Consider the following 21,654-nt stretch of genomic DNA (forward strand, 5'->3'; position numbering starts at 1 on the left):
GAATGGGCCTGATATTCTTTGCAGGAAGGAAATGCATATTTAACTATGTAAGCAAGTGCCTCTCACTTGGTGGGTTTAAACTACAATCTCATTTAATCATCAACCTTTTGGAGGTAATATTGTTAGCTCCGTTTTACAGTGGAGAAAACTGAGTCCCCAGTACACAGCTTGGCAGAGGTCACATGATTCCTTGTAGGCTGAACTAGGGATTTGAGCAGCTCTGTCTATTCTGTAGCATTTCTCTGGGTTACCTTTCTCACTGGCTGACTCTAGTGGCTTGGGGTGGTCAGCCACCTTGTGCTGTCCCCAGCACGTCCCCTCTGGATCAGTGTGAAGATTTTCGCTTGAGTGTTTTACTGAATGATGCCATTTGAAGCAAAGCTCCTGCTGATAAGCGTGGGACCATCTGCTTGGCACATCTCACATATTTTCAGCAGTGGGAGAGCAGCTCTGATTCCTTCAGAGACGGAGGTTGCTGCGTCCTTGGAGATATTGGGACCGGAGACCCTGCAGGCTGGCAGGGCAAGATGCCGCAGGATGCAAACAGGTGGCCTCCCTGTTGTCACCTCTGACCCTTCCTGAGCGAAGGACACTAGTGAGTCTGCACCCCAGTTTCCAATTATTCTTGTGCCCTTGACAATCAGAGTCAGATCTTCCTTCTTCAGAGAACTGGTCTGTGCTGACTGCTTTTCACAGGGTGTTAGAGGTTTGCTCTCAGTGAGTGTTGGCAAAACCTTCTCTCTCCTTTTGCCTTTGTTTTGGAAAATGTGCTTCTCTATTGGGAGAACTGTTCCCAGACATTGTTTTTCAACTTCAGGGTTGAAACTTCTGTGGTAGCTTTTACTTTGGATTTATAACGGGGCAAGAATTTTAGGATTGATTCATGGTTGGGATGGTGGACTGAGAGGTTTTCAAGGTTGCTTCATTAGATGTTACAGATGATGGAACTTGGGGCTGAAAGGGTTGTGACTGTATTTGATTCCTTTGGAGAAATCATTTGACTAGATGCCACTGGGCATGGCCAGAGGCAAATTGCATCGACTCTCCTTTGCCTTTCCTTAGTGGGTACCAGCATTAATATACCTTCTGTTGCTTGTACAGCCATATGCAGCTTAGAGGGCACAAGGTGTCTATTCAATGAAATCTCTGACTCAGTCTCAGTTCTTGATGTGAGTGTCTTAGCAATATTTCCCAGCTGGGGTGGGTGGGGTTGTTGGCAGGGGATTGCCTCGGCAGTGGTGAGACTGTGTGTGTGGAGGTAGAGGAAGATGGCAACAAACAGGGTGGCTTAGCCTCAGCACCCTTGACATTTGGGGCTGGGTAATGCTTTGTTGTTGGGGATGCCCTGTGTTTTGTGGGATGGTTAGCCATGAGATGCTAATAACTCTCAGTTGCAAGAGCCCCACATATCCCCAGACATGTCAAATGTCCCAAAGGGGGCAACATGGCTCCCTTCCCCTTTAACACCAGTGCTCTAAATTCTTCCTGCTGCATACTTGGAAAGGCAATAAGAAATCTCTGCTTCTATGTGCAGATGGCTCTGGTGTTAGGAAGATACGAATGATGCATTTAAGACTGGGGCAGATGTTCCTGCCCCTCACATTCTCATCAACTCCCCTCTCTACCATGGAAATTCCATCTCACAAATGGGTTTCTGTTTGTCCATATTACTGCGCATGTACACACACACACACACACACACACACACACACACACACGGAAGAATTTATCCTTTCCTCTTGATCTGCATACCTGGAAGGTCCAGCCAAGGGTCAGGGTGTCATGGTGGTTGTTGGGGAACAAGAGGAGCTTTCAAATGTCCACTCCTCAAACCCTGGTTTTTCGGCTTTTCTCTTTCCTTCTTTCTTTCTCCTTCCCTCTCTCTTTCTCCTCCTCCTTTTTTCTTCTTTTCTTCTTTGTTCTTTACCTTCCTCCTTCCCTCCTTTCTTTTTCTTCTTCCTTCCTTTCATTTCCCTCCCTCCCTCCCTTCCTTCCTCTCTTCCTTCCCTCCTTCTTTCTGTCTCTTATGTGAAATGGTGGGCCTGGAATCTGGGGCCATGGGAATATTGTGCTCATGGGAACCAGACCATGGAAGGGGATGTTTACTTCATGGGTCTCAGGAGAAAGCTTGAGCAAACATGAAGGCATGGCATTTCTCCCCAGAAAGAAAAAAGAAGAGGCTCTAGCCGACAAATGGTGCCCTTTGTGAGTGCCCTTGCCATTCCTATCAGCTGCACTGCCCATCTGTTCCTCTGCTTCCATGGAGAGGTAAATGCACCAGCAACCTCAGGTGCACCCGTGGGACATGGGCTCTGCCAGCCCACATCCTTCAACTTCTATGGAAACCACCACCCTTGTTTTCCTGCCTGATGATTCATTATCTTTGTTTGGCATTTCCATCAGATCCATATTGCCAAAGAGCTGTTCAATCTCTAGTTTTTCAATCCTGAGCTTTTCCCAGCCTTCCAGAAGTATATTAAAAGGTAATAATATGAAGAAGTTGAAGTTCAGAGGAGCCGAGCCTCTTGGCTTTGGGCTCACATCTGTGGTCACTTTGATGGAAAGTGTAGCTCCTGGGCCAAGCAGCCTCAGGCACAGGCAGCCAAGGCTGTGGCCTCTGCATTGTAACTTGGATAATGTCAAACCTCTCTCAAAAACCTCTTCTGCACTTTTTGCTGTGACTACTGAGAGAGCAAAGACCATTCTCACATTCCAGAAAATGTTGACATCACTCTGCAGGGACACACAGTTCCCCAGAGGAACCCCGAAGAGGGACTTTTGTCACATCAGTGGAGAACAAGGTCTCCCTGGAAAGAAAAAAGAAGCAGCTCCGGCTGACAAATGGTGAAGAAATAGAAAGAAACAGGCCCTGTCTCCAGTTGTGCACAGAATGTGATCCGAGTGTCTCACAGCCTCTGTCACAAGGCAGGTTCTCTATGTACTCACTTCCCCACCAAGACTATCATTCTGAAAAATGGGTTTCTTGTTGAAATCTGAAATTTCTTGGGTAAAAAACACATCTGTAGGGCTTGGGTGAGGTTACATGTTTCTTATTCAATATCTCAAGCAGAGAAAGATGAGTGAATTCCTGAAGGAAATGACATTGAACTTGTTTCAAGTTCAGCTGCTTTGATTCAGGTTAAACTCAGGGATCAAGGGTAGAGGGCAGCTCAGTGGTAGAGGGCTTGCTTAGCGCACACTTGCATTTTCATCACTGCAAAAATCACACATACAAAAGCAAAAAGAAAATCCCAAAGAAACCACAGGATATCAATTTGGGATGTCTCCAAAAAAAGGAAAGTTTGGCAGGCTGAGTAATAAGGTCTTAGAGTTAGCCAGCTACAGAAACAAGGTCCTAGATCATAAAACCAATTTGTAAAGTCTTAATGATGCATCAAAAGACCTCTATTGATTTGGGAAAAAATGTCTTTTCCCTTTGGGAGTGATACTGCCTACACTTATTTTGGTTTCTGTAGGTGGATGGTGTTGTTAGTACTGACTTCCATGATGGTCAGCCTGGGATGGTGTGGAGGTTGGGGGATGTTGGAGCCTGAGCAGGTGAGGCAGTCCAGCCCAGGGAAGGGAAGTGAAGGTGGTGACATAGCAGGGGATGTTGTACTAGGCAAGGCAGGAAGGGATCTGCATGGGAGGTGGAGGGGACCTGGTGCTGAATGTCAGAGTGCCTGCTAGGTGACAGCATGTTCCAGGGAAGGTGTGGGGGCAGCGATAGAGTAGAATAACCCAACAAAGTGAGTCAACATCTAAACAGGAGGGAGGGAAGGAGACTGTTTACACCCAGGTGGGTTGATCATGTAAGTACATGTATTGGGGATGGTGGGAGCCAGATGCCTCGCTATCAGAGAAGGAAGTTACAAACATGGAGAAAGAGAAATCATAAATGAATTCAGTGGTGTTGGATCAAAGTTGGAGATACTGGTATATGTATATGTAAATGTATATCTACGCCCGTGTGTGTGCATGACTATATATATATAAATAATCCTTAGCCTTGTCTTTGAGAGAGCCTGGGAGCAGTGGCCCCCACTAACAATGGGCACACTTAGCACCTGGATCTTGGCTTCTACATACCATTCTTTACCCTAAGCAAACAGGGCTCCTTGGAGAAATGACTGATTCTAGGGCCTGATACATGATACCTGGTAAAACGTCCAGTATTTTATCTTAGAAGACTAGGCATAGAAAAGTCAAGGGACAGCGGAGAAGGTCTGGGTTGCTTTGGATTGGCTGAGGCCATGCACTTCCATGAAAGGCCCAGTTGGTGATACCCAGGCTCACTGGTCTTGGAGAGGTCTGCATGAGAGCTGTGAATTTGAATGTAGATTTGGATCTGTGTGGCCATTATTTTTATTTTTATGTTTTTGGCACTGGGGATCAAACTCAGGACCTTGTGCTTGCCAGGCAGGCACTGTGCCACTGAGCTATATCCCCAGCTCAGTGTGGTCATTATTGAAACGGATCAGACTAGTCAATTCAGAGAAAGTCTATAAAGTGTGAAAGGAAAGGGACTGAGGACGGGGCCAGGAAGGACACCAAGGCCCAAAGAACAGTAGCAGACGAGGTCTCCAGCAAAGGAGACCTCAAAGCACAAGAAGGAGACAGAAGCACAAGAAGGCAGAGGAGGAATCCGTGGATAGAGAGCATATTTAGGGTTCAGCATCATCTCGGTGAGGAGAGATATTGTGGGATCTTCATAAATACAGAGAGAGAGAAAGAGAGAGAGAGAGAGAGAGAGAGAGAGAGAATATGAGACAGCATCATATGCTCTTTGGAGGACTTGGGTAAAAGCAATATGCTGTTGAATGACCGGGCTTATATCTATTATTTGTTCTGATGTAAAGACATGAATCTGAATCTCCTCCTTGATATCAGTTATCATTGCCTACGAAGTGAGTTGTGGTGCCCTTGATCCAGAGTAGTGATGACTATGAATCATTCTTTTTATGGAAGAAAGTGGAAAGAGAAGCAAGTTTCTTTTTTTTTTCTTTTTTTCCTTTCTTTTAAAAAGCTTATTATTAGTACATGTGTGTAGTACATAATATTTATATTTCTTGTGGGAAGTTGGTACATGTACATTACACATTTTAATTCAGAAGCAGGATTTCTGAAAACAACACATTCTCGTTTATTTTGTTGTAGTTGTTGTTTTGGGTTTGGGATTGGGTAGATCCATCCTGTAATAAGATCCGTTCTTTGATAAATGCACCCTCTTTAATAAAGATCATGAAGTTGATTATGACAGATTCTTCTGGTAACGTTGTGATAGTTAATCTTGCTTGGATTGAGAGGTGCCTGAGAGACTAGTAAAGTCACTTCTGGGTGTGTCACGGAGGAATGACCTTGAGAACTACATCTGGTCCCTGGCCCCTGCAGCTCTGGCTTTTTTCCTGTCTGTCTGCTTCCTGGGTGCCATGAGGTGAGCAGCTTTCCTCTGCATGCTGTTTTATAGCTAGCCAGTCATGATTGAAACATCTGAAAGCATGAGCCAAAATAAATATTTTCTTCTTTACGTTGTATATGTCAGGTATTTTGTCCCAGTAATAGACATAAAGGTCATTATTAAATATCCCCAAAGTGCTGGGGATTTAGCTCAGTGGTTTTGTCGCCTGCTGGGCAAGCACAAGGAGCTGAGTTCAATCCCCAGTACCAAAAAACCCCCCAAAACCAATTAAATATCCCCAAAATTCTACCATCCATATGAATGTGGATATGAACATTATTACAGATATATTCCTTGTTTAATGGCCTCCCTGTTTAACGACTGCAGGACTTATGACCAAGGCCTGCTGTTCAGAATTATGACCTGCTGCTTGAACTTAAGACCTATCTTTTTTGTACAGTTCTGTGCAACTTGTTTATAGAGCTTCAAAGTTTTTTGTACAGGATACCTTGTTTATATAGTGCTGTAATTTTTGCTGATTGTATTGTGCAGTACAGTACTAGTTTTATGTACTGATATACATTACAGTATTGCATGTAAGAGTTAAGCAAGTAAAAGCAAAGTCATCAAGTTAGAGTTTCCTTTGACCATTTCTTTGTTATGAATATTGTAATGTACATATTATACAATTCCTCATTTAGCGACCAATTCATTTAATAACCTGATTGCAGGACTGTAACTCCTTGTTAAATGAGGAACTTCTGTACGTGAATGGACTATTGACAAGGAGCTAGTGAGTGGGCATAGAAGTAGTGACAGCTTGGACCTGGGTAATCTGGATTCTGGTACTGCCTTTGCTACTACCTATGTATTCTTGGACTAGATATAAGTTAATTTCCTTACCTGTAATACAAGTACCTGTTTGTGCTATATGCACAATTCCTTCAAGATCTTGGTCTCAATGATTAACAGATGATCAAACTTAAGAGTAAGAAAATGTTTTTAAGAAAACTCCAAGCTGCAACCTTTCATGTCTTCTATAAAACATTCCATTTTCTGTGGGAAAAATTTTGTAATATACATATAGGACAAAGTGTTATATTCACAAATAATTCTTGCAACTCAGTAAATGTAATGGATAGAGCATGGAAAAATAATCCATCAAAGAAGAATATAAGTGATCATTAACATGAAAGAATGTCCAACCTCATTAACAATCAAATAAATGCAAATTAAAGCAATGTAATTTTATTGCTTTTCAAAGTTGGGACTTCTAAGAAATGGAGTTATTGTGGGAAAAGAAGTATATATGGTGTGAAAGAAAGCATCCATATATTGTTGATATTAGTGTAATTGGTACAGTTATTTTGGAAGACAATTTGTTAATATACATCTAAATCTTGAAAAATATTTATTCCCTTCCATCCAGCAACTCTATTTTTAGAAATATGTCCTGGAGAAATAGAGATTTGTATCTCCAAAACTTCATTGCAGTAGTTCCCTGTATTTGAGGTTTCCCTTCTGCTATTTCAGTTACCCAGTGTCAACCACTCTGAAAACATTAAGTGAAAAATACCAGAAATAAAAAAATTCAAAAGTTTTGAATGAATTTTATTATAGTATATTATTATAATTTATTCCACTATAATAATTGAATATATTATTATAACTTGTTTGATTAGTTATCTTAATTGAAAAATTACAGAAGTAAAAAATTTATAGATTTTTTAGTAGTACATGTTTGCAGTACATAATGATCATGGTCATTATGGGGAGCTGGTACATGTATAAAAGACACCTGAATTCTTTTCACTTCCCCTTTCCATCCCATCCCTAGCCCTCCTCCATCTCTCCGTTCCCTTCTCACTTGCAGAAGATCTGTCTCCCTGTTTCCTATTATCTGTCTTTGTTTTTGCTCTTTAATTTTTTTTGTTAAATTCTTTTATTGGTACGTTGTAGGTATACAACACAATTACATTTCTCATTGGGAACTTGTACCTTTACATGATGCATCTTGGTTCTTATTTTTTCCCCATTCCTAGCCCTCCCTTCAACCCCTCCACCATTCCCTATTTACAAAGACCTTATTTCCATTTTTTCCATTTCTCAGCATTTTTCCTTTCCCTTTTTTCCTTTCCCCTGCCCCTCCCACTACCCCTACCCCTTTGGACCTTTTCTTCCTATTTTGCATTATCGATTATTCATTCTAATCATTGGTACATTTTAGGTATACAATATAATGATGTTCATTATTGGAAATTTGCACCTTTACATAATCTCTCTTGGTTCTTATTTTTCACTCTTGCCCAGCCCTCCCTTCAACCCCTCCAGTCCTCCCTATTTACAAAGATTTTGTTCCTATTTTTCCATTTTCTCATATTAATCCCATTCCCTTCTATCCATTCCCCTAGCCCTCCCACTTCCTTCCCCTTTGCCCCTTTTCTTCCTATTTCATATTACCTATTATACATTTAGTCCTTATTTACACTTTCAATTTCTCACACCAGAGAAACTATTCGATATTTATACATGTGTGTCCTATTTATTTCACTTAAGAGTATTGCCTCAATGTGCTTCCACTTAGCTATAAATGTCTCTAATTTCTCATTTTTTATGGCTGAGTAGTACTCCATTTTATAAAAAACCCACATTTTCTTTATCCAGTCTCCAGTTGCTGGGCATTTGGGCTGTTTCCAAGTTTTAGCTATCACAAACTGTGCTGCTATGAACATGGGTGCACATATATCACTGTGGTGTGATTCTTTTAATTCTTTGGGGAAGATCCCCAGCAGTGGAATAGCTGGGTCAAATGGGACTTCCAGTCCTAGTTCTTTGAGGTATCTCTATATATTTTAGATATCTTATATAAGAAAAATCAGGCGATATTTAAGCTTGTGTGTCTGATTTATTTCACTTAGCATTATTAAATTTTGTCATAGTATATAATTTGTTTAGTTTAATATTATCTGTTGTTAATCTCCTTCATGCATAATTTATAAGTTAAAATTTGTTATAGGCATGTACATGTAGGAAAAACCAGAATCCTGTGGTTCAGTACCATCAGAAGTTTCAGGGGGATAAGAAAGGACTACTATACAGTGCTTTAATTTTAAAATGGTGACGAAAAATTAGAAGTAACTGTTATGTTCAAAGGCTAGGTGATTAAAGATGAAATATGGTGCATTCAAATAGTGGTAATAAGGTCATGTTTTTTGAGTACACAGTGATGGGAAAATGTTACAGTATGATACCAAGTAGAAGAAGAGTGGGATACAAAAGCATATAAAATTGATCCTCGTTTTTTAAAAAGTGTGTGACATTGAAAAAATACTAAAAAGGAATATCTCAGATGTTAAATGAGGTCAATTCTGAACAATGATTTTGTGTCTGAATTTTCCAAACTTTCTGCAATGCACACATTGTTTTATAATTAGAAAAGGAACAATAAAATTGTAAAATATCCCCATTTCCTGAGAAGATTAAACAGACTACTGAGTCCCACTGAGATGACATTTTTGCAATGGAAGAGCCCTTCTGTACCAGCAGGGTCCGTTAGATCAGCCCCTGCAGGCCACTCCACTTTACGATGGACTTTAAAGAGAGAGAACAGTTGGGGACCCCGGTCCTACCACTGGCAAAGTCACAATTAGAAGTTAAAGCAGTCATCAGAAAAAAAATCCCTACAATGTCAGGGATGATGACGGCTTCAATTCCTCAAATAGGAAGGAGCAGAGAAGACAAGACTGAAAAACTTAAGCAGAGAGACTATGCATGATAAGGTCCTTAAAACAAGGTTAGCCCTCAGAGCTTGGGGTGGGGGAAGATCGGGGATAAGACCAGGAGCTCTTGGGCTGAGGGCTTCTTTCAATACTTGTAGATGTTTACCTCTCTATGTATTGATCTGTGAAATGGGGAGCTTGGTTAGACCTGTGCTCTCCATTTTGTTTCTGAGTAGGAGACTGGCTCAGTTTTTGCTTTGAAGTCAGGCATCCTGCCCATCCATCCTTCTGATTGGGGTCCAAATGGGATTCCAGACACTAGCTGCCCTGTGGACCAGGGAGCACCAGATACACAGACTGTAGAGCCTGTGGGGCTGTGTGTTATAGTGGCTCTGAGGTGGGCCTGGTTTTTAATCCTTAGTCTTCTTCCTTATAGACCAAGAGCAACAATGCCTCCCTTATCAGCCCCCCAAGCTGATGGTAAGGTTCTAGAGCTAGGATGCAGGAAGATGCTTTTGGACTCTGTAGCCCTAACAATGACATTGTGATGCTCCAACATACTTCTTTCTCCCTAGGAAATGCTTCCACGAGAAGGAGGAGAGGAAGGGAAGATGTTTCTGTGATGCTGCCAGGCCTGCGAGTAATTATGTCACTATCTCTTACACTCTTTTGTATTCTGTTGCCAACTGAGGTTCCCACTATTGTGTTCGGACCATGGCAGGGACCATAGAGACTGTTAGGATGAGCTGTCATTGCACACTAGACCATCAGTGCGCAGTAAACAGGAATCACTATAAATGGAATTTTTATATATATAATATAATTATATTTATATATATATAATATAATATAATTATATATATATAATGATTTGCATGACTGGTCAGAAGGCCCCCCCCCCAGAACTGGGCCTACATGGATACAAAAAGAGACCCTGATGATTCATTCTCTAGTACACATATGTTCCCTCATCCTCAGTACTGTCCAAGAAGTCAACTGCGTGGTCTTTGTTGGCTGTTGGGGGAGGATCACTGAACCAATAAATTCTTCTGAGCTACCCTGTTTTGTCAGCTAACAGCAATTAGCTTTCCCTCCCAATCCTCGAATATCCCTGCCATCCACCAACAAACAAGGCTAAATAATCCATGAGACGACCAAGGTGATGAGCATGTAGGGCCGGCTGGACTCCAGGCTCTTCTTGGCATCGGCTGTTTCACTGGAGAGAATGAAATTCAGAGTGTTTGAGTAAGACTGGGAATGTGATTTTTAGAGATTTGTTCATTTAAGCAGAACCCCACTATAACAAAGCAAGTGGAGGATTATGGTTCTTTTTTAATGTGAATTAATTTTAATAGATTTTTATTTGCATTTCAATCACATCATGATCAGAACCTACCTAATTATGTGATTCATGAGTTCTACTTTATCAGAAAAGTTTTGATTTACTGTGATGACCTGGAATTAAGGAAGTATTTTCTCTCATGGGGTAGCAGAGTGTTTTCTCTCAGAACAGTTGTGATGGGCTTTTGCAAGTGTCAGACATTCAGATATGAATAAGGCGTTTGCTGGGAAGAGGGTGTATCTGTCCGCTAGAGATGCATAACAAAGTGGCTTACACAACAAAAATTTTCTCACAGTTCTGGAGGCTAGAAGTCCACAATCAAGGGGCCATTGGGGCTGGTCTGGTGAGGGCAGACACTCACCTTCTCCCTAAGTCCGCTATAGCCTTTTCTTTGTTTATCTATGGCGCGAGATCGTCTTATAAGGATACAAGTCCTACTGAATTGGAGCCCTCCCTGAGGACATTGTTTAACCTGAATTACTTCTTTAAAGGCCCATCACCAAATACATTAAGAATTAGGGCTTCAGTATTAATTTTGGAGGGGGGACACAATTTAGTCCCTAATAGTGAGGGAGATATGTTAACTCTGCTACAGGGAGGAAGGTCATGGTTATGGAGGTGATGGATGAATAACACCAGAGTATGTGAAGTGAGTTTTGGAAAAGGTAGGACGCAGTATGAAAAGCTGGGAAAGATGGATTGGTATAGGGAAGAAGGAGAGCAGGGGATTCATCCCAAGTCTAGGCAGAGACCTGGGAACAAGAAAGGAAGCATATGCTTTTAGATTTTGGTCTTAGATGGCTTCTACATTTGAAATTTACACTCAGACATATGTGACAGATAATGTCTTAAAGATTTCATATGCATGTCTGTCCTCCTATGTTTATGAAGATCTTATTAAAAGATTTAGGGGCTAGAGGTAGAGCACATGCCAGTGCTATTTCAGCAACCCCTACAGCTTCCTTGCTATACCTGTTGCTCCTTCCATCCAGCTGTCAGACCAACACAAGAGTAACCTTTCTTCAACACAGTTCAGGTCATGTCCTTTGAAACTGTTGCCCAGCTGCATTGGAATCCCCTGCGGTATGGAAATTCAGCCTGTAGGAGCTCATCCCAGGGTTTCTTAAACAATGGCCTCCTGAAATTTGAGTTTTCTGCAGAATAAGCCCGGCATTTTAAGAAGCCTCACAAGCAACCTGTCACACTCTGTCTGCACACCCATTTCCCTGTAAGTGACAAATCCATCCAAGAGCCACACGTCTCCCCAAGATCTCTCTAAGCTCCACCAGTAACATTCTGCACCCTCCTATTTCCATGCTTCTACCCATGATGTTTTCCTTTTCTCAGGATGACTTTCTTCCCCTTCCTCAGCTTACGCCTCCTATTGACCCTTCAAGACCCAGCTCTGCAAGGCCTCCCTTATGACCTTCAGACACAGGGCTGGAGATTTAGCTCAGTGGTTCTGCTGCCTGCCTCGCAAGAGCAAGGACCTGAGTTCGATCCCCGGTACCAAAACAGACACACACACATACACATACAAAAAGACCTTCAGAGACTGCTGCTACTGAATCTTCTTTATTCCACTTGCCAACTAAATTACATTCAGTTCTGCCTATCTCCATGCAAAACTATGCAGAGAACTGTGTCATCTCTATCCTTAACGCTGGCAACAGGGATTTACTCATATGGCTAAATGTTAAAGAGTGGAGGGAGCCCGATCTACCTTCAGATAAAGAAATCATTCTAACTTATTAGGTTCATTTGGTTGGGTTGGTTTTATTTTATTTTATTTTTCTTTATTTTTAAAAATAAATTTTATTTTATCCCTTTTCTCCCCCAAGTCTCCTCTTCCCTATGTACAGAAGCTTTGTTTCCATATTTTCCTTCTATTTTCACATTTTTTCTTGTCCCTTCCTTCCTTTCTCCCTCCCTCTTCCCCATTCCCCTTCCCATCTGAACACTTTCTTCCCATTTCCCAACATCCATTATACATTTCAGTCCTTATTTCCACTTTCAGTTTCTCACACCAGAGAAACAGCGCAGTATTTAAACATGTGTGCCCAATTTATTTCACTTAAGAGTGTGGTGTCAAGGTGCATCCATTTAGCTATAAATGGCTGAAGTGCATCCTTCTTTATGGAGAGTAGTACTCCATTGTATAAAAAACCCCACATCTTCTTTATCCACTTGTCAATTGATGGGCATTTGGACTGTTTTCAAGATGTAGCTATTACAAACTGTGCTGCTATAAACATGGATGTGCATATATCAGGGTGGTATGATGCTTTTAATTCTTCTGGGAAGATACCAAGAAGAGGTACAGTTGGGTCAAATGGAGCCTCTAGTTTTAGTTTCTTGAGAAATCTCCGCACTGATTTCCACAGTGGTTGCACCAGTCTACACTCCCACCAGTGGAGTGGAGCAGGGTTCCTCTTTCCTCACAGCCCCTCCAGCATTTGTTATTGGTTGATTTCTTGATAGCAGCCATTCTTTCTGGAGTGAGGGGGAATCTCAGCGTTGTTTTCATTTGCATTCCATGAATGACCAGTGAGGTTGAACATTGTTTTATGTATTTATTTGCCAGCTCTTGTTGCCTTTGCTACTTTGTGTATGCCATGTTGTTTCTCCTCTGCAAGGCTTGTTTGTCATCCCTGTCTTGGAGCTAGCTGATTACGGACTGAAACCTCTATGAATTCATCCACAGTTGAAGTTGGATGGTGAATGGGGCTGAAACCTTTGAAAAGGTATTGGGGCTGGCATGGTGAATCTTGGAGGGGAAGAGAAAAGGATCTTCAGATTTGGGATTTAAGCAACTTCTTCCAAAGAAGAGTACCAGCAGAGCTGCTGCGGCAGCCCAAGATCTTGATCCATGTCTGTAGACTGGAATATGGGTGGGGCAGCAATCCGCAGACACCTCATTTGGATAGGTGAGGAAACTTGGTGAGGTTATGAAACTTGTCCAAAGTCTAGTGATGCAGCTTCTAACAGGGACAGCCAAGATTCAGAGCCAGGTTGTAAAAATTAAAATGAACAAACTACGCCAAAGCTTTAGGAAAAAGAAAGATGTTTATGTTCTGGAGGCCAGTCGTCCACACCAGTGGCAGACAGATGAAGAAGGGGTTCACACTGGAAAATGTAGCTTCCCAGTTAAGTACCTTGGCCATGTAGAAGTTGATGAGTCAAGAGGAATGCACATCTGTGAAGAAGCTGTAAAAAGATTCAAAGCTACTGGAAAGAAAGCAGTGAAGGCAGTCCTGTGGGTATCAGCAGATGGACTCAGAGTTGTGGATGAAAAAATGCAGGACCTGATAGTTGACCAGACAATAGAGAAAGCTTCTTTCTGTGCCCCAGATAGGAACTTTGATGGAGCCTTCTCTTACATATGTTGTGATGGTACCACTCGGCACTGGATCTGTCACTGTTTCATGGCTGTCGAGGACATGGGGGAAAGATTGAGCCATGCAATAGGCTGTGCTTTTGCAGCCTGTCTAGAGCATAAGCAGAAGCAAGAGAAGGAATTTGGAGTGACTGCTACTTTTGATGCCAGTGGGACCACTTTTACAAGAGAAGGATCATTCCGTGTCACAACTGCCACAGAACAAGCAGAAAGAGAGGAGATTATGAAACACATGCAAGATGCCAAGAAAGATAAGACAGCTACTGGTTCATCAGTGGCCTCTGGCAGCACTGCCCCATCCCTGTCCTCTCCCACTTCTCCCACTTCGGACACCACTATCTCTTTGCAGATGAACAACCCTCATGCCATTCCACGCCGCCATGCACTGACTGAACAGCTTGCTCGCCAGGGCTCTTTCCGAGGATTTCCTGCTCTTAGCCAGAAGATGTCACCCTTTAAATGCTAACTATCCCTACGCATCAACGGGTTGCCTTCCACTATGCAGAGGAAGACTGATTTCCCCATTAAAAATGTAGTGCTAGGGCCAGGGATTTAGCTCAGTGGTTCCGGTGCCTGCCTCGCAAGCACAAGGTCCCGAGTTTGATTCCTGGTACCAAAAAAAGAAACCAAAGAAAACCAAAAATGCAGTGCCAGAGGTAGAAGGAGAAGCAGAGAGCATCAGCTCCCTATGCTCATAGATCACCAATGCCTTCAGCACACCTTCTGAGGACCCCGTCTCATCTGCCCCAGTGAGCAAACCAGTGACAGTGGTGGCACCACAGTCTCCTGCCTTCCAAGCTAATGGCAGTGACTCAGCCTTCCATGTGCTTTCTGCTAAGCCAGCCCATACTGCTCTAGCACCCAGAGCAATGCCTGTGCATGAAACCAACCCTTGGGCCCATGCCCCTGGTGCTGCTAACAAGAAAATTGCAGCCACACATCCGGGCACTGAGTGGGGCCCGTCCTCTCCAGATCTCCTCCAGGCTGGCCATAGACACACTCCCTCAGAGGCCGACTGCTGGCTAGAAGTGTCCAAGATCATCCGGGCCCAGCAGCCCCAGGCCTCTGCTGCCCCTCTGCAGCCAGTCCTGCAGCCTCCTCCATCCACTGCCATCTCCCAGCCAGCACCACCTCTCCAAGGGAGTGCATTCCTCACCTCTCAGCCTGTGCCAGTGTATGTGGTCTCACCCCTACAGCCAGCCTTTGTCCCTGCCCAGTCCTATCCTGCGGCCAACAGGATGCCCTACCCAGCCCCTAATGTGCCTGTGGTGGGCATTATCCCCTCCCAGATGGTAGCCAATGTGTTTGGCACTGCAGGCCATTCTCAGGTCGCTCACCCCCATCAGTCACCCAGCCTGGTCAAGCAGCAGACATTCCCTCAGTATGAGACAAGCAGTGCCACCACCAGTCCTTTCTTTAAGCCTCCTGCTCAGCACCTCAAAGGTTCTGCAGCTTTCAGTGGTGTAGACGATGGCAGGTTGGCCTCAGGAGACGAGCACACAAGAGGTTCCTGCAGGTACCTGCCCAGTGGATCCTTTTGAAGCCTAGTGGGCTGCATTAGAAAGCAAGTCCAAACAGCATACTAATTCCTCCCCTACCAATCTTTTCTCCAGTGACTTTCTCCAGAAGACATTTGAAATTGAACTTTAAGCAGTCTCTATGGCTTGTGTATCTTGTCTGAACTTAGGCAAAGGCAGGGGGTGGAGGTCAAAGGGGACTTTGCCTTCCCGATCAGTATACTTTTCACTAATCCCAAAGGTCCCAAGGAAAAAGTCCAGGCACAGACTGCAGTGATGGGAGACTTCTGAAAAATGTGGAGAAAGTAATTCCTAGCAAATACTGTCTTACAGCTAGGCTAAAGCAGTTGAGAAAATATTGCCCTCTGTACCCTTCCTCCCTCACCCCCTTACAAATCTCTGGCAACAGAGAGCAGAAGTACCTGAACAGGAATCTATTCAAAGCACATTTACTGGAATATAAAATACAAATGCAAGCAAACCTCCCTTTATTTTTGAGGCCATTCACCTGCCTCCTCCCAGTACAATGGCCTTCTAGTGAGAGGTTTGGGCTCAGGCTGGGAGGGGAGGCAGGCTGTGGTGCCTGGAAGGCACAGAAGCAACTGCCCAGCAGGGCTATTTGGGGGGTATAAAAGCTGAGCTTCCATTTTGAGTAACAAATAAATAGATATATATCAAAAGCCAAAATCTTTATTTTTATGCATTTAGAATATTTTAAATAGTTCTCAATATTAAAAAGTTGTAAGTAATCTTGCCAAAAGTAAAAGGGCTATATGTAAGAAACTGTACATAAGATTGATCTATCATTGATGCTTATTGAAGTAAAAAGGGATGGATATATATTTATTTATCATTTCTAATTCTTCATCTGAGAAGTGTCTTTTAATTTCAGATGCCCATTTTTGCATGGTGTCTTTAAATTTGGGGGTTCTGATTTTTTTTTAGTTCTTTATATAGTCTACATAATAGTCCTTTATCTGAATACCTGGTAAAAAATTTTTCCAACTCTATGGGTTGTCTCTTCACTCTGTTGGTGGTTTCTCTTGCTGTGCAAAAGCTTTTTAATAAGATGAGGTCCCAGTTGTTGATTCTTTGTAGTATTTTCTGTATGGTCTGGGTTTTGTTCATAAAGTCTTTGCCTACTCCTATGTCCTCACATGTTCTACGTTTTCTCTCTTCCAGCAGATTTAGTATTTAGATCTTTGATCCATTTCAATTTTAGGGTAGTGCAAAGACATGGGTCTAGTTTTAATCTTCAGCATGTGGAAAGCCAGTTTTTCCAGCACCATTTATTAAAGAGGCTATCTTTCTTTTCCAGTGAAGGTGTTTAGCTCCTTTGTCAAAGATAAGGTGATTGAGTAGGTTTGGAGTTATTTCTGCATCCTCTTGTCTGTTCCATTGATCTTCAGGTCTGTTCTTTTGCCAGTACCATACTGCTTTTGTCACTGTAGCTTTGTAGTTCAATTTAAAGTCAGGCATTGTGATACCTTCTGCTTTGCCTTAGTTGCCCAGAATTGCCTTTGCTATTCTAGGTCTCTTCTGGTTCCAAATGAATTTTAGGATTGTTTTTTCTTTTTTTCTTTTTGGTACTGGGGATCGAACTTGGGACCTTGAGCTTGCGAGGCAAGCTGAGGTAAATCCCTGGCCCTAGGATTGTTTTTTCTAATTCTGTGAGATATGCTGTTGGAATTTTGATTGGGATTGCATTGAATCTGTATGACAATTTTGGAAGTATGGCCATTTTCAGTATACTAGTTCTTCTTATCCAAGAACAAGGGATATCTTTCCATTTTCTGACATCCTCTTCAATCTTCTTTTTCACAGTACTGTAGTTTTCAATGTAGACGTCTTTTACTTCCTTCATTAGATTGATTCCTAGGTATTTCATTTTTGGGGGGATGCTATTGCTAAAGGGATTGTTTCTCTCTTCGTGAGTCTGTTATTCATGTATAAGAAGGCTATTGACTTTTGAGTATTAAATTTGTATCCAAATATGCCACTGATCAAATCTAAAAGTTTTTTGGTGGAGTTTTTGGGGTCTTCTATGCAGAGTATTATGTCACCTGCAAATAATGATAATTTAACTTCTTCCTTTTCTGTTCTTATTCCTTTTATTTCTTTCTCTTGTCTAATTTCTCTGGCTAATGTTTCCAGAACTGTATTGAACAAGAGTGGTAACAGTGAACATCCTTGTCTTGTTCCTGATTTTAGAGTGAAAGCTTTCAGTTTTGTCCATTTAGTATGATGTTGGCTGTTGGTTTGTCATAGATGACTTTTTATTGGATTGAGATAAAGACCATCTATACCAATTTTCTGTAGGGTTTTTATCATGAATGGGTGTTGGACCTTGTCAAACACTTTTTCTGCATCTATTGAGAGGACTATATATTTTTTGTCTTTGGCTCTGTTAATATAGTGTATTACATTTATTGATTCACATATGTTGAACCATCCTTGCATCCCTGGGATGAATCCAACTTGGTCATGATGTATAATCTTGATGATTTGCGGCATTCTGTTTGCCAGTGTCTTATTGAGGATTTTTGCATTTATATTCATTAGAGAGTTTGGCCTGTAATTCTCCTTTTTGGTTGAATCCTTCTCTGGTTTTGGTATTAGAGTAATGCTTGCTTCCAGGAATAAATTTGGGAGTATTACTTCCCTTTCAATTTCATTAAAGAGTTTGAGGAGTAACAGCATTAGGTCTTTTCTAAATTTCTTGTAGAATTCAGCAGTGAATCCATCAGGTCCAAGGCTTTTTTTTTGTTAGTTTTAAAATTACATATTCAATTTCATTGGCTGATATTGGTTTATTTAGAATTTCTATATCTTCTTGATTCAGTTTTGGTAAATCATATGTATCTAGGAATCTGTCCAATTCTTTTATATTTTCCATCTTATTAGAATATAGTCCTCAAAGTAGGTATTGAGGATCTTCTGCATCTCTGCAGGATCTGTTGTGATTTCACCCTTTTCATTCTTAATTTAATGGAGTTGAGTTTTTTCTTTCCTTTTTTTGATAAGGTTGGCTAAGGGTTTGTTCATTTTATTTAATCTTTCAAAGAACCAACTCTTCTATTCTTGATTCTTTGTATTGTTTTCTTAGTATCCATTGCATTAATTTCTGCTCTGATTTTTATAATTTTCTCCATTGTATGTGTTTGGGGCTTGACTTGCTCTTCTTTTCCTAGAAGCTTGAGGTTCAACATTAGGTTGTTTATTTGAACCTGCTCTGTTTTCCTGATATGGGAATTCACCGCTATAAATTTCTCTCATAGGATTGCCTTCATTGCATCCCATAAGTTCTGGTATGTTGTATTGTCATTATTGTTTAATTGTAAAAATTGTCTGATTTCTTTTTAAATTTCATCTGTGCCCCATTGGTCACATCAGGGTGTTATTTAATTTCTGTGTTTTTATGAAGTTCCTGTGGTTTCTTTTGCCATTGATTTCCAATTTCGTTACACTATGGTCTGATGATGTGCATGGGATTATTTCAATTCCTTTGCATTTACTTAAGCATGTTATATGAGCTAGTATATTGTCTATTTTGGAGAAAGTCCCATGTACCACTGAGAAGAATGTGTATTCTGATGTTGCGGGTTGGAGCACTCTGTAGACATCTGCTAAGTCCTTTTTTTTCAAAAGTTTGGTTCAATTCTAACATTTCATTGTTGATTTTTTTGTCTAGTTGATCAGTCTATTTGTGGCACTTGAGTATTGAGGTCCCTCATTACAATTGTATTTTTGCTTATTTGATTTTTCAAGTCCATTAATATTTGTTTTATATAGTTGGGTGTGTTGCTATTTGGTGCATATATATTTATGATTGCTATATCTTCCTCTTGGAGCGTTCCCTTTACCAGGATGTCGTGACCTTCTTTGTCTTTCTTAATCAGTCTTGGCTTAAATTCCACTTTCTCTGCAAATAGAATAGATACCCCTGCTTTTTTCTGAGTTCCTGTCATATGAGTGTTGTTTTCCATCCCTTGACTTTCAGTCTATGAATTTCTTTTTGGATTAAATGTGGTCCTTGTATGCAGCATTATTGTTGGATCTTACTTTTTGATCCATTCTGCCATTCTGTTTCTTTTGATTGGTGAATTTAGACCATTAACATTGATATTTATAACTGATATGTATTGTCTTATCTCTGCTATGTTATTTTCCTGCTGTTGGCTTCCTTCTTTCCTTTTCTGTTTAATTTCTTGCCATGCCTGGTGGATTCATTCTGTGGGGGTTTATGGAGTTGTAATCCTTATTGTATCTTTCTAGAATATCCTTCAGAACACTTTGGAGTGCTGGTTTGGTGGTCATAAATTTCTTCAGGGGCTCTTTGCCATGGAAATAGCGTATTTCTCCATGAATTTTGAAGGATAGATTTGCAGGGTACATCAATCTGGGTTGGAAGTTGTTTTCCTTTAGGGCTTGAAATACCTCACTCCAAGCTGTCCTTGAAGAGTTTGTGTTGAGAAGTCTGCTGTGATTCTCATGGGCTTTCCTTTATAGGTGATTTATTTCTTTTCTCTAACAGCTTTTAATATTCTGTCCTTGTGTTAAATTTGTGCAATCTTGACTATTATATGCCTTGGGGAAGATTTTTTTTTTTTTGGCCATGGCTAATTGGAGACCTATATGCCTCGCTTATATGTATGTCAAATACTTTTTCCCTATTTGGGAAGTTTTCTGCCATTACTTCTGAGAACAGGTTTTTTGTCATTTGCGCTATCCCCTGCTTTTTCATTGACTCCAATAAATCTTATGTTATTTTTCTTTGCATCATCTAGTAGCTGCTGGATTGATTCTCGTGGTCCCTTGATATTTTGAAGAAATATCTCTTTTCATGATCACTAACCACAGTCCTGTCTTGTATATCTGATATTTTGTCCTCACATTGGCTCATTCTGCTGTGTATACTTTCAATGGAGTTATTAATCTCCTGGATAACTGTTTGAATCTGTTTCATGGATTCTGTTTCTTTCCTGTGCTGGCCATTCATGTTTTCCATCATGTTCCTGAGCTTCTCTATTTTTTAATCTGTATCTTTCATTCTGGTCACCATCTCTATAGTTATCTAGGAAATTATTTCTGCTTTGATTTTTTTCTAGAACTTTGTTCATTTGCTTTGTTACTTCTGCTGTTACCACTTCAGAGAGTCTGGATAGGTGGCTTACAGATTGTTCCACTTCATTGCCCCTAGGGGTTTGCCTTTGGTGAGCTGAAAGTCTTTGGGGGTTGCATCTTATTTAAGTATCTTCTCATTTTCTACTTTTTAAAAAGTTTGATTCCTGAGTTGATGCTTTTAGATTGTTTATGCTGAGTAGCTTTATTGCCAGTATTCAGAACCCTTAGGAAATGACTACTTCTCAGAAGCATCTTCCAGGTGTAGCTAGCTTTTGGGTTTTGAGTCTGTTGCAGGATCCTACCTCTTCAATTCATTGGGGCTGGGAAGTTTCTGCCTACTTGGCCCAGCTGCCAGTTCTTTGGCACTGGACCATAAGTTGTTGCTTTTTTTTAAAGACCCTTAGGCAATTGCAGTCTTGGTATACCAGGAGGAACAACTGATTAGCACAATTATGTCACCTTGGCTAAAGTAGTGCAATCAACAATAACAATAGCATCAAATATAGCCTTGAAAATGACAAAGTGTAGCCCTTAGTATGGCATTTTTACCCTTAGGGGAGAAGATTTAAAAATATTTAGGGGGTAAAAAACAGAAATAGAAAAAGGAAGGGATCAGAAGCAAGGCTGGAGGACAGACTTTAGGAAACTGGTGAAGAGGACAGGTGGGAAAGAGCAAAGGAAAAAATAAGAACAAGAAAAGAAGAGAACAACAACAACAAAAACTAAAAACTGTTAAAACAATCAAGAAAAAACTAAACAAAACAAAACAAGAACTAGAAGGGAGGAAAAAGAAAAACGAAAGAAAAGGAAAAAGAAAAAAAAGATGAAAAAACCCAGAAATGTCCAATTCAAGGTGTGTCTCTGCTGTCACTGTCAGGCAATATGGGCAAACAGAGTCCAGAGCCAAAATAATTAATCTCACCAAGCTAACTGCAGCTTCACAGTGGGGTAGTGGATAATCCCAGCCAGCCTGCCCCATAGTCTTTTGAAGTTCAGGCTGGTTTCTGGCTATGAGGCTGGAGCTGGATTCCTTGAACCTACAACAGTCTATGTGTCTCCTACCAGCTTGAACTCTGCTCCCTGACCTCCTGCTGACTTGAACTCAGCACCCACACTGAGGCACCAGGAGCCACTAGAGTCTACCAGCAGCTGTTCTG

General features: G+C 41.2%; 1 protein-coding gene and 1 pseudogene across 1 annotated transcript in view; both read left to right on the plus strand.

Annotated features, from left to right (window-relative positions):
- Positions 1–328: 328 nt before the first annotated feature.
- Positions 329–21,654, plus strand: part of Mas1 (MAS1 proto-oncogene, G protein-coupled receptor) — a 36,626-nt gene continuing 15,300 nt past the window's right edge. Inside the window, exon 1 of the mRNA XM_021247797.2 lies at positions 329–595. The gene's annotated coding sequence lies outside the window, so the exon portion shown is untranslated. The remainder of the gene's footprint in view (positions 596–21,654) is intronic.
- On the plus strand, positions 13,417–15,534 carry LOC101708423 (protein numb homolog; annotated as a pseudogene).

This window comes from Heterocephalus glaber, unplaced genomic scaffold (assembly GCF_053883595.1).
Source record: "Heterocephalus glaber isolate CG9 unplaced genomic scaffold, H.glaber_assembly_v1.0 deba00001523, whole genome shotgun sequence".
Taxonomy (NCBI): Eukaryota; Metazoa; Chordata; class Mammalia; order Rodentia; family Bathyergidae; genus Heterocephalus; species Heterocephalus glaber.